Below are 18,220 nucleotides of genomic sequence, written 5' to 3' on the forward strand. Positions count from 1 at the left end.
TACTTGCAATTTTGATAATTGCCATTCTGACTGGAGTGAGATGAAATCTTAGGACAGTTTTGACTTGCATTTCTCTAATTGCTAGAGATAATGAACATTTTTTCCATATGTTTGTGGACTGATTGTATGTCTTCTTCTGTGAAGCATCTGTTCAGTTCTTAGCCCATTTATTGATTGGGTTTTGTGGCTTTATGGTGTTAAGTTTTTTTGAGTTCTTTATATATCCTGGAGACTAGTGCTGTATCTGAGGTGCATATGGCAAAGGTTTTTTCCTATTCTGTAGGCTCTCTCTTTACATTATTGATTGTTTCCTTTACTGAAAAGAAGCTTTTAAGTTTGAATCTGTCCCATTTATTGGTCCTTGATTTTATTTCTTGTGCTTTAGTAGTCTTGTTAAGGAAGTCTGGTCTAAAGTTGATGTGATGAAGATTTGGGCCTACTTTTTCTTTTATTAGGCACAGGGTCTCTGTTCTAGTGCTACTTTTGAGTTGATTTTTATGCAGGGTGAGAGATAGAGGTTTAATTTCATTTTGCAACATATGGATTTCCAGTTTTCCCAGCACTGGAAAAGGCTATCTTTTTCCAATGTATGTTTTTGGTGCCTTTGTATAATATGAGAAAACTATAATTATGTGGGTTTGTCTCTGTTTCTTCTATTCTGTACCACTGGTCTACATGTCTATTTTGGTGACAATATCATGCTGGTTTTGTTACTATTGCTTGGTAGTATAGTTTAAGGTCTGGTATTGTGATGCCTCCTGCTTCACTATTCTTGCTAAAGATTGCTTTGGCTATTCTGGGTCTCTCTTTTTAAAATATTTATGTTTTAGTTGGACACAATAGTTTTATTTTGTTTATTTTGCTCAGGATCGAATCCAGGGCCTCAAATGTGCTAGGCAAGCGCTCTACTGATGAGCCACAACCCCAGCTCTGGGTTTCTTATTTTTCTTTCTTTTTTTTTTTTCGAGAGAGTGACAGAGGAGAGAGAGAGAGAGAGAGAGAGAGAGAGAGAGAGAGAGAGAGAGAGAGAGAATTTTTAATATTTATTTTTTAGTTCTTGGCGGACACAACATCTTTGTTGGTATGTGGTGCTGAGGATCGAACCCAGGCCGCACGCATGCCAGGCGAGCACGCTACCACTTGAGCCACATCCCCAGCCCCCACGGGTTTCTTATTTTTCCAAATGAATTTCATTGTTGCCTTTTCTAGTCCTATGAAGAATGTCATTGGGATTTTAATAGGAATTGCATTAAATCTGTATAATGTTTTTGGTGGTATGGTCATTTTGACTATATTAATTCTGCCTATCCAAGAGCATGGGAGAGCTTTCCATCTTGTGAGGTTTTCTTCAATTTCTTTCTTTAGTGTTGTGTAGTTTTCAATGTAGAGGTTTTTCACCTATTTTATAAAATTGATTCCAAGATTTTTTTTTTGAGGTTACTGTGGTATTCCCAATTTCTCTTGAGTGGATTCATTGCTTATGTATAGATATGCATTTGATTCATGGATATTGATTTTATATCTTTCTACTTTACCAAATTCATTTATTAGCTATATAAGTTTTCTGGGGGAATTTTTTGGATCTTCTAAATATAGAATCATGCCTTCAGCAAATAGTGATAGTTTTGAGTTCTTCCTTTTCTATTTGTATCTCTTTAATTTCTTTCATGTGTCTGATTGTTCTGGCTACAGTTTCAAGGACTATGTTGGAGTGGTGAAAGAGGGTATCCCCATCTTGTTCCAGTTTTTAGGGGGTATGCTTTCAATTTTTCTCCATTTAGAAGGATGTTGGCCTTGGGCTTAGCATATATAGTTTTTACAATGTTGAGGTATGTTTCTACTATCCCTAGTTTTTCAAGTGTTTTGAACATGAAGAAATGCTGTATTTTGTCAAATGCTTTTTCTGTTATCTATCAAGACAATCAAATGATTCTTAAGTCTGTTGACGTGATGCATTATGTTTACTGATTTCCACACATTGAAGCAACCTTGCATTCCTGGGATGAACCCTACTTGATCGTGGTGTGCTATCTTTAATGTTTTTGTATGTGATTTGCTAGAATTTTACTGAGAATTTTTGTGTCTATGTTCATCAGGGATATTGGTCTGAAGTTTTCTTTCCTTGATGTGCCTTTGTCTAGTTTTGGAATTAGGGTGATACTAGTTTGGAAGGGTTCCTTCCTTTTCTATTTCATGGAATAATTTGAGGAGTACTGGTGTTAATTCTTGTTTGAAGGTCTTGTAGAACTCAACTGAGAATCCATCTGGTCCTGGGCTTTTCTTGGTTGGTTGACTTTTGATGGTGTCTTCATATATCTTTGCTTGCAACTGATCTATTTAAATTGTGTATGTCCTCCTGATTCAGTTTGGGTAGATCATATGTCTGTAGAAATTTGTCAATGACTTTGAGATTTTATTGGAATATAAATTTTCAAAAGAGTTTCTAATTATCTTCTGTGTTTCAGTAGTGTCTATCATGACATTTCCTTTTACATCATGCATTTTAGTAATTTGAGTTCTCTTTCTCTTCATTAGTGTAGCTAAGAGTTTATCAATTTTATTTATTTTTTCATAGAACCAGCTTTTCGTTTTGTCAGTTTTTTCAATTGTTTCCTTTGTTTCAATTTCATTGATTTCAGCTCTAATTTTTTTAAAAAATATTTTTTAGTTGTAGTTGGACACAATACCTTTATTTTTATTTATTTATTTTTATGTGGTACTGAGGATCAAACCCAGTGCCTTGTGGTAGAATGCTCTACTGCTGAGCCACATCCACTCAGCTCTGATTTTAATTATTTCCTGTCTTCTTCTGCTTTGGGTGTTGATTTGTTTTCCTTTTTCTAGGGCTTTGAGATGTAATGTTAGGTCATTTATTTGTTGAATTTTTACACTCTCTGAGATGCAGTACTCTAAGTAAAATCTGCGTCACAACACAGGATGCTGCCTCCCTCTGGCCCATCATCTTGGAATCCACCTCCTATTTTTGGTTTTTAACTTGATTTAGATACTCCTTTGATTTACCTTTCATTTAGTGTAGTTCCTCCCTTTGCTGGTTTTCATTTCTTTTTACTTCCTCCTCATGGAATATTTTGCTGAGAATGTTGTGTTGTGCAGGCTTTCTAGTTGTGAATTCTTTTAACTTTTGTTTATCATGGAAAGTTTTTATTTCATCATCAAATCCAAAGCTTAATTTTGCTGGACAGAAAATTCTCAGGTGGCATCCATTTTCTTTTAGAGTTTAATATATATTATTCTAGGACCTCCTGTCTTTGAGGATGTGGGTTGAGAAATCAATTGAAATAAAAATTGGTTTCCCCTTATGTGTAATTTGATTTTTTTCTCTCATATACTTTAAAATTTTATCCTTATTCTGTATATTGGTCATTCTTGTTATAATATGCCTTGGTGTGGGTCTGCTGTAATTCTGTACATTTGGGGTATCAAATGTACAGAATTACATTTGATAATGATTTTCCACTTCATTCTTTAGATTTTGGAAATATTCTAATATTATATCACTGAAAGAATCATGCATTCCTTTGGTTTGTATCTCCACTCCTTCATCTAGTCTTAAATTTGGTCTTTTCATGTTATCTTATATTTCTTGGAGTTCTGTTTACAGTTTCTTACCATCTTCTCTGTAAGGTCAACTTTATTTTCAAGAGTATATATTTTGTCTTCATGGCCTGAGGTTCTATCTTCCAAGTGGGTAGTATGTTGGTGATACTTTCCATTGAATTTTTTATTTGGTTTATTGTTTCCTTCATTTTGAGGATTTCTGCTTGATTCTTTTTTATAATCTCTGCTTCTTTATTTTTTTAATATTTATTTTTTAGTGGTAGTTGGAAACAATAACTTTATTTATTTACTTTTATGTGGTGCAGAGGACCGAACCCAGTGCCTTGCATGTGCTAGATGAGCGCTCTACCGATGAGCCTCAACCCCAGCCCTCTGCTTCTTTATTGGAGTGATCTTTTACTTTCTGTATTTTCTCTCATATATCATCCTTTCGAAGATCAGCCTAACTATGTACCTTCTAAACTCCTTTTCTGACATTTTTTCTACTGTGTTGTCTATGGATTCTAATGTTTGAACATCTTGGTTTGTTTGAGGAACTTTTTTCCCTTGTTTTTGCATGTTTGTGTGTCTTCCCATCTAGCAGTATGGATCTGAAGCAGTACAGTTTTTACCCTGTAGTCTTATAGTGTCCCTGAAGGCTTCCAGTACCTCACCTTAAAGAGGGAGACCAGTATTAAAAGCACTCAATGCAAACAATATACACCTTTAAACCAAATAACTCCTATTAAGCATCTACAGTTTTGTCACAATAAACAGAAATGATGTGTTCAATTGTTGACTACAATATAAACAATAAGTTTACTAAAGGGGTTGACCATTTCAAATGATAGACAATGAGAGAAGAGAAGTAGTGCAAGAAGTGATGTTTCTGAGGGAGAAGAAGAGAAGATTGAGGTAAAAATAAGAGTGAAGGAGGAATTAATAGAGGATGGCTATGAGAGAAGTGAAAAAGAGAATCCACAGAGAAAAAATTATACATATTACAAAAACAATAAAATAAAAATTTAAGAATATATAACAAAATTATAATATATTATTCAGACATCCCATTCCTCAACAAATGGATATATGAAAAATATTTGAATTCAAAGATGGCAGAGATGTTAGGGGGGTACTCAATGGAAAACTGAATAATTGCTTCCATTAGCTTTTAAAAAATTTCTCAGTTTTCCTTCTCTGCCAATAGGTGGGGTTATCTGAAAGTTGTTTGTGTGTCTTCCCATGTAGCACTATGGATAGTAGCTCTAGTGAGGTGGGTGCTGGACAACTGGTTGGGTGGGCAAGTCAATATAGCAAGATGCTCTCACAACTTCTTCCAGGCTTCTCACCCTTTGTAGCTGGCGCCTTCCATCCCTGTACACTTCAGGACTCACTGAGCTGGAGAGAACCTGGTTTTCTCGAGTTTCTCCAACTTTTGCTCTCCAGGGGTACTGCCCCTAATCTTGGGTTTTCCACAGGCTTGCTAGACCAGACTAACCCACATAAACCCCACTGCTCTCTGAGGGACCTGGGCTTCAGGTTCCCCAGGCTCCATCTTGCTGCAGACCCAAGATCTCAATGTGCTGAGAGCCATTGCCAAGTAGGAATGACGCATCGTAATCCTTGCCAGCGTACCCCATGTTAAATGGACTTGCCTTGGAAATTTGCTGCGACCTTGCTTGTGTGTTTGAGAAAGGTGACCCTGCTCAATGACCAGGGTGGATCCAGGATTAGGGTGTATCCTGCAGGAAGTATCCCTATCCTTGGGTTTAGGGCGTGACAATAGGAGTTTTAGGGAAGTTGGAGGTTGAAGATTATTCCTGCTGGGAGTAGGGCGTGCCTGCTGCCTGAGTTCCCGCTGAGTTCTCAGGAGAGAAAGTATTTAGGACGTGAATTGTGCAGGGGGGGGGAGGGGGGATTGGGATTGTCCATGAACCTGTGTGGAGGCGGTGTGAGATGGGAATAAAGAATTGCTGTTTGAACCTACAAAGCTGTGTGGTGGCTCGTGATTCTGTGCCAAGCCGAGACATTGGCATTTGGCATCAATGCCCTTTCATCTTGCAAAGAGACCACCAGAGATGCACTCACACAAAGGAGCAACCCTGCAAAGAGGCAGCCAGATGGCAGTCACTACCACATCCAGCAGAAAGACCTCAGTTGCCACCAGACTTTCAGGTACCCTGAAAATATATCTTCAGACCCTGGCTGGTGTCCCCATACTGAGGCAGCTGTTCCCCAAGATGGCAGCAGTGATGGCGGCAAACCACAGGCCCTGGCCAGTGTCCCAAGATGTCTGTGGCTGCATGTAACCAAACCTGCAGGTATTGTGACAATGGACTTCCAGGCAGCGGGCAATCTGCTGGTGGTCTGCAACTGGTGGGTGGTCTTTAGGCAACGGGTGATGGGTAGGTGAAAGGCAGGAGATGGGCAGGCAAGAGGTGGGCAAATGGCAGTGGAGAGGCGGCAGTCAAGGAGTGATCTGCACTCAAAAGGTGGGTGATATGCTAGTAGACGGCTGGCAATCGTGGTGGATAAATGGGGGGTAAACAGCAGGGTATCAGTGGGCAGCATTTGCTGCTGCACAGAGAAACAGTATTTTCTCTGCTTGAATCTTAAGTCAGAGTCACAGAGCAACAAGAAATGCTTCCTCACCCTATTTCGCCATCTTGGATCTCTTGCTAGCATCATTTTAAAGAAATTCAAACTGAGAAAAGATCAAAAGGACTTCAAAGGAGAAATTTCAGGGGGGTTATAAGAAGATAGGCATTGTTTGGGTCACAGAGCCAGAGCCAGAGTTGTAGGCACTATGGCATCTGGAGATAGAGTGAATGATGAAGACACCAAAGTTTTTAATGATATGAAAGTAAGGAAATCTACACAAGAAGAGATGAAAAAACAAAGCAGTTCTCTTGGGTTTAAGCAATATAGATAAATGAGTAATACTGGTGATACTGTAAAGGACTCTTACACATCTTTGTGAAGTTGCTAATTCTGAATTATCACTGATATACTCTGTACAGTGTCACATACGAAACAAGAATGTAGAAAACCTAGCATTTAATATTCTGGGCTCCCCAAAATGCATCCTTAAAAAGCAATATGATTTCTGCTACCTCTAAAGATGCCATTAAAAAGAAATTTATAGGCATTAAACATGAATGGCAAGTAAATGGCTTGATCATATTAAGGACCATTCAACACTTGGAGAGAAACTGGGAGGCAATGCTGTTGTTTCACTTGAAGGAAACCCATTCTAACAGTCAAGTGCTATTTAAATTTTAAGGGATTTTCATTTCTCTACCTCAGTCCACTGGAATAGTATTAAGATTTTATTTTTTGCTTTCCCTTTCCTATGGGCCCTTCTGTCTATTTGCCAGTGATTGCCATTAGATTTTAATATGGCTATTTTTAAATAGGACAAAAGGAATGCCTTCCTGTCTTATTTTAGCCAAAATATTTGGTTATATGCCTCCCTGTAGCAAACACTACAATGAATGTGATTGTTAATGTGAATAGTTTAGAATTCTGCAAAAGGTAACCAAGTTCAATGCCTTAAATGTATTATCCACTGGTCAAATGGTAAACCTTTCTCTATTATTTATAGCTGCACTTGACTGTAGTTCTGTGTGGTGCTATATAGCATTTATATACTTTACCTACCTTGGCAAGCCTTTCTGGGACAGGGCATCATGGAAGTAAAAGCACTTTTTTGGTTTTAGTCCTTCCCAAAGGAATGTTAATTGAATTTCATAAACTATCATCAATTTATCCTAGACCTCAGTGATCATTCCTTTTATCTGTATGTTTCTTTAAAAAAAATAGCTATTTTTGTTTTCCATTGAGTAAAGTATAGAAGTTTTATGTTCACCATGTGAATCTTGTAATATTAAAAATATTTTGAATACTAGTCATGATGGCAATTTATGTATAAAAGACCCTTAAATTGAAAATTGTTTTGAATCTAACTCTCCACCCTCACAAAAATGGACATATTGAATAAAAATGAGAGCATATTTTAAAAAAAGAAAAGAAAGGAAGTTTATAGGCATTGACTCCACCAACAGAGTTTCAGTCAAGATTTTCAGAGAAGAGTCCCTGAAAACACACACACAGTAAAATGACACAAGGGAAACAAACCAACTGTGCATGTACCTAGATGCCAGCTTGTGCCACCTTGCAGGACAGTGCTCTTGTCTTCCTCCTCTTCCCCTACACCCCATTTGTGGGGAGGAAAGATGAAAGGACCTCCATGCTCTCTCCACCAATATAGATTTCCAGCCTTGGATCAGGTCCAAATAGGGAGGGGAAAGCTTTAAAATCAATAAAGCTGTGGTTTGGGTTATTATAATGAACTAACTTTTTTTCATTGGTTCTTTAAAAATTTTTTTTTAGTTGTACTTGGACATAATACCTTTATTTTATTTATTTTTACGTGGTGCTAAGGATCGAACCCAGCGTCTCCCACATGCTAGGCGAGCGCTCTATCACTGAGCCACAACCCCAGCCCGTCATTGGTTCTTTTTTTAATATTTAAATATTTCTTGTTCTTTTGTATTTGTATTTGCTCTAATTAGTTATACACACTAGTATAATAAATTTTGACACATCATACATAAATGGAGTACAATTTCTCATTCTCCTGGTTGTATATAATGTAGAATTACACCAATCATGTAATCATATGTGCACATAGGGTCATTATGTCAGATTCATTCTCTTATCCTTCGTACCCTCAAACCTCTCTCCTCCCTTCATTTTCCTCTGTCTAATATAAAGGATCTCTATTATTCCCAAGCCCCCTCCCTTATTATGAATCAGCATCTTCATGTCAGAGAAAACATTCAGTCTTTGGTTCTTTGGGATTGGCTTATTTCACTTAGCATGATATGCTCCAGCTCCATCCATTTACTGGCAAATGCCATAATTTCATTCTTCTTTAAGGCTGAGTTATATTCCATTAGGTACATAGACCAAATTTTCCTTATCCATTCATCGGTTAAAGGGCATCTAGGTTGGTTCCACAGTTTAGCTATTGTGAACTGAGCTTCTACAAACATTAATGTGACTACATCACTGTAGTACACTGCTTTTAAGCTCTTCAGAGATAGACCAAGGAGTGGGATAACTTGATCAAATGGTGGTTCCATTCCAAGATAACAAGATCAAATGGTGGTTACATTCCAAGATTCTGAGGAATCTCCATACTGCTTTCCACAGTGGTTGCACCAATTTGCAGTCCCACCAGCAACATATGAGTGTACCCTTTTCCCCCACAACCTTGCCAACATTTACTGTTGCTTGTATTCTTGATCATTGCCATTCTGACTGGAGTGAGATAAAATCTTAGAATAGTTTTGATTTGCATTTCTTTATTTACTAGAGATGTTGAACATTTTTTTTCATTTTAGTTATATATAACAATAGGATTCATTTTGACATCATTATAAAAGCATGGAATATAATTTGTTCTAATTCAGACCCTAGTACTTTCCCTTTCCCTCCATCTCTCCTACCTGCCCCCACTCTTGTTCCCTTCCCTCTGCTCTACTGATATTTCTGCTATTTACTTATAGTTCTTTTTTAAATTAGTATCTTGTGGATGTACATGATGGTGAGATTTCACCATGTATATTAATATACGTACAAAGGAAAGTTAGATCAGATTCATTCCATTGTCTTTTGCCTCTCCCATCCCTCTTCTCTTCCCTTCATTCCCCTTTGTCTACTCCACTAATCTTCAGTTTCTTTTTTATCCTACCCTTTATTTTGGATCAAATTTCACTTATCAGGAGAAAACATCTGAACTGTGATTTTTGGGGGACAGGTTGATTTTACTTAGCATGACAGTTTCCATGAACTAAATATTTCTTTATTTATGTATGTATTTATGTATGTATGTACCAGTAATTGAACCTCAGGGCACTTAACCACTGAGCTACATTCTCAGCCTTTTTTTTTCTTTTTAAGAAAAAGGAAAAAGAAGGTTTATTGCTTTGCTAGCAAAGGAGAAACACAGGGGACTCCAGTCCCAAAGGCTATGCTTCTGCCCATCAGCAGGAACAGGGGGCTTTTAAAGAGGTGATTCAAAGGCTATATTCCATGATTGTCTGTCAGATTTGTGATTCACTTGCTAATTTGGGATTGAGTCATTTCTGAGATCTTCTGGTACCGTTCCCAAAGTCTATATTACTTTCTGTATTACTTCATTCTTATGGTGGGTGTGTACTCAAGAACAGATAAATCTGCCCAAAATGAGGAAGAAAGGTAATCCTATTTCCTCTAAGATTAGAGAGTGGGAGAGATTATGGAGGAGCAGGGAGAAAGAGAAAGAAACATGTCCATTTTAAAAATAAGTTGCAGTGGCCGAGCATCAAGGGTTATATTCAAACATAAAGTGGACCACTGTTACATTTCCCCTCTGTCAATTTCTACATTTCCATTTCTATGGAAAAATGGGTGATGACACCTCCAAGCTGCTACCTGCTGAAAGAGGGCAAAGTTAGGGGGAAGTAACTCAAAGTCCTTATTCTCTATCAGTTGGGGCATGAATAGTTAAGGGTATTCAGAATCAAAGCAGTTCAGAGGTCCACAGTGGCAGATGGCAGGTGACTGGAAAAGGCATACACAGGTAAGGGATCATTCTAAGACAACAATAAGCAAGATAGCAAAGCATTACTTTTTTGTAAATAATTAGCACAAAAGCAGTTAGTTTTTAAGCCAGTCTCTGTAAACCATGAAGACAATAACTCATAATCATATCAGTAAAAAAAAGATCAACTTTATCAATGTAGGAAGTTAGGAAAATTTGTAGGTCTATGAGATCAGGCTCAAATTAACTCAGGACAAATTTGTGACTCAAAAGAGTCCTTTATGATAATTATTATTAGTCACTCTCACCCAAGAACCCTTCCTTTATAGCCTCCAGCTTTACTTACTTTTGGTAGAGCTAACACAAGTGTACCTCTTAGGTTACATTTAAAAAATCATTGTTTTTCCTTTTAAATGTCCATGTAGGGCTGTGCTAATGTTGAAAGCTCAGTCCTTGTCCTCAATGCCAAACCAATAATGAGGACACCATTTTAAGAAAAAGAAAAAAGAAGGTTTATTACTTTGCTAGCAAAGGAGAAACACAGGGGACTCCTGTCCCAAAGGCTGCGATTCTGCCCATCAGCAGGAACAGGGGGCTTTTATAGAGGTGATTCGGAGAAAATGAGATTAGGGAGGAGAGATCAGGAAAGAGAAGATAAGAAAGGAGAAGTTTAGGGAAAAGAATACCAGAGAAGATCAGGGAAAAGAAGATCAGGGAAGAGGTTAGGGAAAAGAAGAACAGGTAGGAGAAATTTAAGAAAAAGACGACTGGGGAAAAACATGTAAGTTTCAAAGCCACAAGGGATACATTCAAGTGAACCCCTGTTACACTTAGGCTATAAGTGTAACAATGGTCCACTTTATGTTTAAGTTGGTCAAAACTGACCTTGTTCCTACCTATTCTTCAGAGGCAGCTGAGATTCCTCAGAGATCACTCTTGGGGACATGTCTGAAGCCTCTTGACTCCTTTAGCTTTCCTCAACCAGTGGTGCCATCTACTAGAATGGGATAGAGTCCTGCTGACAATAAGTGTCTTCTACTGGAAGTATCAGGGATGTTTCTGTCTCTGATGACTCACTCTCCCCTTTGCAGAATGTGCACTGGTTGGCTTCTTATTCTCTAGGGTCCTCTCCATCTCCTTGATAAGCAGATCAGGTGACTCACCAGAGCTGCAGGGCCCAGAGAGGGTTCCCATTGTTCTCTGAGTCTTGATTGACCTTATAGGGCAAGGGCCAAAATGTTGACTGTTTTTTCCTTGGCGCTTTTACTTCATTGACTTTGGTTTCCACATTTTTGGTTTTAAACACCCAGCAACCCAGTTTCATCAGTCTTAAAGAGGGAGTCACAGGTTATAACTTCAACATCTATAATGTTAGTTACCTCTTTCATTTAATTGGGGTTAGTGTTAATACTGATAGTCAGCATTATATATACTATCTTTCCTATAGGTGATGGCTTATTATCTCAAATTAACCCAGGTGTGTTCTCATTCATTCTCATTCTCTCTCTCTCTCTCTTAAAGAAGCAGTACCTCTACAAAACGCTATCAGGCAACAGTTATATAAAGTCTAAAAGGAAAATACAAAATAAAATTATAAAGCAAAAACATGTTATGTAATATCTGTGAACCAAGAAAAATAACTTTTATAATCTTGAACCTTTACTTAGTTATACATTATATCCTTTGTTTGAGATCACAGTAGTCTTTACAACAAAAATCAATCTTTTGAACACAACTTTAAATGAGATGAAGTCTAGCCTATTTTGAAGCCATTCCCACATAGAATAAGGTTGGAGGCAGAGCCTTATTTCAGGTAAGGCAGAGCTCTTTACAAATAACAATACAACATTACATTTAAAACATGAATCAAAGAAAGATTAAGAGAGCTTTTAACTGTATTTTTGTGGAAAAAGTGACAGAATGCTTCCATGTTTTACAATGTCACCTTTAGACCAGGATCTCCTTATTATCTTCCAAAAATGCATTTAAATTCCAATTCCAGTGTGAAGAGTAACACAAAATTGTATATATAGTTTATTGACAACAGCTTACTTTATCCAGCTATAAAACATCAAATGACATGAATAAATACCAACCAAATTTGTTATTTTTATTTTATCTGAGACTTTTGCTACACAGAATTTTAATTCAGAGAACACCAACTTGGAAAAGTGCTCTCCTAAACTTTACATTTAATTAACTTTTAGAGTACAATTTAGAATCCAAAGTGTACAGTATCAAATAATCACATGTCTGCATGGGTTAATAAAAATAAAAGAATAGCTTTAAATCCCTTATACATTTAGGAAATGGTGTTAATGATCAGAAATTGACTTAGTCAAAGACAGGTCTTCAAAATGACAGTGTGGCCAGTCTATGTGAGATATAATGTATATAAAAGAGAGCACTTATTGGTTATCTCGCCAGTAAACTTACATAAACTTTCATTTTATAAACTTTTAAATAACACTTAGACAAGGCTTAGACAGATATAGTTCTCAGATGCATACACATACCTAATCACATGTATTTAGTCAACCATATCTGTCTAAACCATATATTTATAACCTAAGTGACAGTTGTTTGTTTAACCAGTTACAAAGTGTTTATGACTTTATATCAGGTACAAACCCTAATTCCTTTAAGATTTAGTTTCCCCAGGTAATAAAACCTAACAAATACAAGAAAATTATCTTGATAAGAGATCCATGTTTCAGACTTTGCTTCATATAATTGCATTAAATTTCCAATAACTCTGTGCAGTTATAGCCAATGTAATCACAAACACAAACTTTTTGAGATTTACCTTCCACAAACTTCTGCTACTTAGACATTCACAACTTTACATCCTTAGTTTTATTCTCTTTCCTCTTGGACTTTAGCCCAAGAATACTACTTTACTGGAAAAAATACTTTCTCATCCAGAAATATTTCTTTTACCTTCTAATTTTCTATACTAAAATATCTCCATACCTGTATCATTCCTTTATCTTTTTTAGTTTCAGTTTCAACTTCTTCAGTATTCTGAAACAGACCTTATGAATGTTACCTGTGCATGCAATTTACACAACAATTTCATCCCAGGAGAGAGCTGGACAATCCAGAATGCACAAAAACTGTGCCTTAATGGTTTTTCTCGCAGTTTCATTTAAGGGGTTGGTGAACAGTATATTTGAGCCTGACCTGTTTCCCTTACCATTATCATAAGGCTTACTAAATGAGTTCCCCATTGTCAATTGTACCCAGAGGCTCCTTTGGGATCTTTTTCTCATACTAGGCATATTGATATGTAATGCAGGAAGCCCTTTCCATCCTTTTCTTTAGGCTTCCTTGAAGATCCCTTTGTAGAGGCTGCCTCCAAACCGCAGGCTGGCCTTAGTTTCTGTCTTTTTCTTTTGGGAGTGAGTTGTTTATTCTGCCAGTCTCCCCATGCACTTAGTTTGATGGGATATTTTTATAGCAAGGAATGCTTTGCCCCTATGATGGCCATCCCCTGGCCAAATGAGGTGTCCTGTTAGATCTTAAAATGGGAGACAATTCTCATTCCCAGGTCATAAATTGACTGTGCTGGAACCTATTGCAACATCCTTTGTGGCCAGCAGCTTCACCTACCATGGGCAAAAGGGGCTGGAAGGCATGGCAGAGGTCAGGTTCTCTTTAGCTGTTTTCCTATAGCTAAGGCAGATTTTCTGGGACTTTTCCTCCCCAGTTTAGGGCTGGTGTCCTTGACCTACAGTAAGATGATCTTTGGCTGCCTGGGGCCAGGCTAAGTAACAGTGCTGGGAGTGTCAGCATTGGGTTTAAAATATTTAAATCTTTTATAACTCTTTCTTCTGGTGTCCTGCTATCCTTGCATATCAGAGGCAGTACCTCTGGCACCTTCAAATTAGTCCCTGAATGGTGTTCAGACCCCTATCATGCAACTGCATAAATGCCTATACATACAAAATCTCTTTCATATACTTTAGCCCCAACAGATCAACTCCAAAGGCCAGACTGTGTTACAGTAAAATGTCCTTCTCTTAGACAGGCTTATACCTATAGGTGGTATAGAAAGCCAAGACCTCTCTGCTCAAGAGACTACTTGTAAGAGCAATGCAGCATGGCCCATGTCTTAAAGGGCCAGTAACAGAAATAAAAAAACACACAAGAAAAGATCACTGAAACAAGGGCTGACAGAAAGGAGGCTTTAAAATAGACAGACCTGCACATACAAATTTCTTCCACTTACTTTACTTTTGATAGACCAACTCCAACTGCAATTATCCAGAAAGCTATTCAAAAGGGACATCATTATAGTAAAACATTATCTTAGATAGGCTTATAACTATAGGGGGGTCCCATAGGTGTTCCTTCACAAATGAACCAGATGTGTGGAATCAGGGATCTCAGTGTGCACACCAGGGGCTTACCAAATGGCCAAAGTTGTGAATTTCCTGAGTTCAGTTTCCTTTTTCTCAAAGTGGACCACAAGGAGCAACTTCCACTGTACAGGGAGAGAAGGCGGGAGTTCCCCAAAGCAAAAAGAGCTTCATAGCTGCTGGGACAGTCCCAAAGTCCCTTCCTTCACTCAAAGGAATAGCTCTTGGTTCAATCTGAGGCAAACTCACCCATTACCTAACTCTCCAGCAGTTGGCTCTCAACAAGTTTTCCAGCCACCTTGCATCTTCAGCATGGAAGTAGGGCTCCTTGGAGAGCCAGGCCTGCCCAAGAAAGCTGCAGCGGGGGCTGCTCTTGGGTCCCATCTGGGTCACCAGCTTTGTTGCTGAAAGTTTGGTCTTCATCCCCCAATGCCAATCCAATAATGAGGACACGGTTTTGAGAAAAAGGAAAAGGAAGGCTTATTGCTTTGCTAGTAAAGGAGAAACACAGGGGACTCCTGTCCCCAATGCTGTGAATCTCTCTTTTTTTCTTTTCTTTATTTTTATTTTATTTTATTTTTTTAGAGACAGGGTCTCACTGAATTACAGAATTGCTTAGGGCCTCACTAAGTTGCTGATACTGGTTTTGAAATCATGATCCTCCTTCAGCCTCTCAAGCTGCTGGGATTATAGATGTGTGCCACTACAGCCGGCGATGAACTAAAATTTTTCATGATTGAAAGGAGAATGTTCTTGTGACTAAAAAGGACTGGGAAAGTAAGAAATTTGCCTAAGATCTCATTAGGTTGGGAAGAACAGGGCCACAGAGTGAGTTCAACATGAAGTAGTGAGAAAGAATAAAGTTTGGGTTCAGTTCCTTCAGTAAATTGATTACAACTTTAAGAAATTTAATAATTTTAGTTAAAATTGTATCAATAGATCTCTTTTCTCTAGGGCAATAATGAGAGAAGGGCAATCATGTATGATAACACTAAATGCCAAAGAGCACATTCAGTCCTGATCTCAAGTCCCCCATGACGATCAAACATCCTACCTTATGACACGTGTGCAGGTACAGTTCTATCCTTTCCCAAAGCAACAAAGATCCAAGTATCTGCAAAAGTGAAAAAGAAAAACGGGGTTAAAATCACCAAATTACTGTGTAACCCGCTGTTCTGTAGCTCAAAGTTTTTCTCAGATCCTGGCAACATATTTACTTCATGCTATTCCTGTACTTTTCAGCCTCTAGGAGCTTGTGGTGCTGCTCCTCTACCTGCAAGCTCTCCCTCTCCATGCTACTGACACTTCAATCCAGTTTGAATGTCACCTATTTGTAATTTTTTCCAGCACCCCCAGGAAGAATTCATTATTATTTCCTCTTGGATTTCATAAGTTACCACACTGATACCCTTTCTGAATTCGTGCCCATTTCTTTTCCTTATGATGGACTTTACTAGCAGTGTAATTTACACTCACCTGTAAGAGAATAGAAATCAGAAATCAGCCCTTCCAAGGGTCTCAGGCTGATGATATAACTACACTGGTAAATTCTAGACTTAAATCTAAATCTAGTCAGTCATGAAGTCAGTGTGGAGATGGAAACTAAAAAGTAGAGTCCTCAGATGCTAGGATATTAATGACAGTCTGAATGCATCAAAATAATTTCATCTATATGATTTCATTTATTCTTTACTCATTCCTATAAAATGTCATTTTATTAAATAATATTATTATTCTCATTTGAAAAGGGGAAACTGAGGCTTAGAAGAGTTATATGACTTGATCAAGATTACAGTGTAACCTAATAACAGAGCTTGAAATAGAATCCAGATCTCCTTCCTTTTTCATTGCTCTTACAATTGCATGTACCCATAAAGGCTAGAGTGGAAAGTTAGTTAATATACAGACCTTTATTGGACACTAGAATTGATTCTACATTAAAAGCAAACAATACCATTTTATGTTAATTGTGTGTGAAAGTGGCACAATTCAGTGGCCAGAATTTGGCCTAGAGCTCATACATCATATGCATTTTTCCTAGTAAAAACAAAAGTGTATAGCTAGTCTCTCTTCTCATAGCCACTTTCTTTTTTTTTTTTATTTTTGGTCGTTCAAAACACTACACAGTTCTTAATACATCATATTTCACAGTTTGATTCAAGCGGGTTATGAACTCCCAACTTTACCCCGTATACAGATTGCTGTATCACATCAGTTACCCTTCCATTGATTGACATATTGCCTTTCTAGTGTCTGATGTATTCTGCTGTCAGTCCTATTCTCTACTATCCCCCCTCCCCTCCCCTCCCCTCCCCTTTTCTCTCTCTACCCCTTCTACTGTAAATCATTTCTTCCATTTGTATTATCTTGTCTTACCCCTCCTTTCCTCTTATATATCATTTTGTATAACCCTGAGGATCGCCTTCCATTTCCATGCGATTTCCCTTCTCACTCCCTTTCCCTCCCACCTCTCATCCCTATTTAATGTAAATCTTCTTCTCAAGCTCTTCGTCCCTACCCTGTCCTTGTTTACTCCCCTTAAAACAAAGGGGTCATTTGGTATTTGTTTTTTAACGATTGACTAGCTTCACTTAGCATAATCTGCTCTAATGCCATCCATTTCCCTCCAAATTCTATGATTTTGTCATTTCTTAATGCAGAGTAATACTCCATTGTGTATAAATGCCACATTTTTTTATCCATTCATCTATTGAAGGGCATCTAGGTTGGTTCCACAATCTTGCTATTGTGAATTGTGCTGCTATGAACATCGATGCAGCAGTGTCCCTGTAGCATGCTATTTCTAAGTCTTTAGGGAATAGACCGAGAAGGGGAATAGCTGGGTCAAATGGTGATTCCATTCCCAGCTTTCCAAGAAATCTCCATACTGCTTTCCAAATTGGCTGCACCAATTTGCAGTCCCACCAGCAATGAACAAGAGTGCCCTTTTCCCCGCATCCTCTCCAGCACTTATTGTTGTTTGACTTCCTAATGGCTGCCAATCTTACTGGAATGAGACGGTATCTTAGGGTAGTTTTGATTTGCATTTCTTTGACTGCTAGCGATGGTGAGCATTTCTTCATGTACTTATTGATTGATTGTATGTCCTCCTCTGAGAAGTGTCTGTTCAGGTCCTTGGCCCATTTATTGATTGGGTTATTTGTTATCTTATTGTCTAATTTTTTGAGTTCTTTGTATATTCTGGTTATTAGGGCTCTATCTGAAGTGTGTGGATTAAAGATTTGTTCCCAGGATGTAGGCTCCCTGTTTATCTCTCTTATTGTTTCTTTTGCTGAGAAAAAACTTTTTAGTTTGAGTAAGTCCCATTTGTTGATTCTAGTTGTTAACTCTTGCGCTATGGGTGTCCTATTGAGGAATTTGGGGCCCGATCCCACAGTATGTAGATCATAACCAACTTTATCTTCTATCAGATGCCGTGTCTCTGATTTAATATCAAGCTCCTTGATCCATTTTGAGTTAACTTTTGTGCATGGCGAGAGATAGGGATTCAGATTCATTTTGATGCAAATGGATTTCCAGTTTTCCCAGCACCATTTGTTGAAGATGCTATCCTTCCTCCATTGCATGCTTTTAGCCCCTTTATCAAATATAAGACAGTTGTAGTTTTGTGGATTGGTTACTGTGTCCTCTATTCTGTACCATTGGTCCACCCGCCTGTTTTGGTACCAGTACCATGCTGTTTTTGTTACTA

At 37.9% G+C, this 18,220-nt stretch overlaps 1 pseudogene; it reads left to right on the plus strand.

Annotated features, from left to right (window-relative positions):
- The first annotated feature begins 6,364 nt into the window (after window positions 1–6,364).
- Window positions 6,365–6,815, plus strand: LOC110597923 (cofilin-2 pseudogene; annotated as a pseudogene).
- Window positions 6,816–18,220: the final 11,405 nt, after the last annotated feature.

This window comes from Ictidomys tridecemlineatus, chromosome 4 (assembly GCF_052094955.1).
Source record: "Ictidomys tridecemlineatus isolate mIctTri1 chromosome 4, mIctTri1.hap1, whole genome shotgun sequence".
Lineage (NCBI taxonomy): Eukaryota > Metazoa > Chordata > Mammalia > Rodentia > Sciuridae > Ictidomys > Ictidomys tridecemlineatus.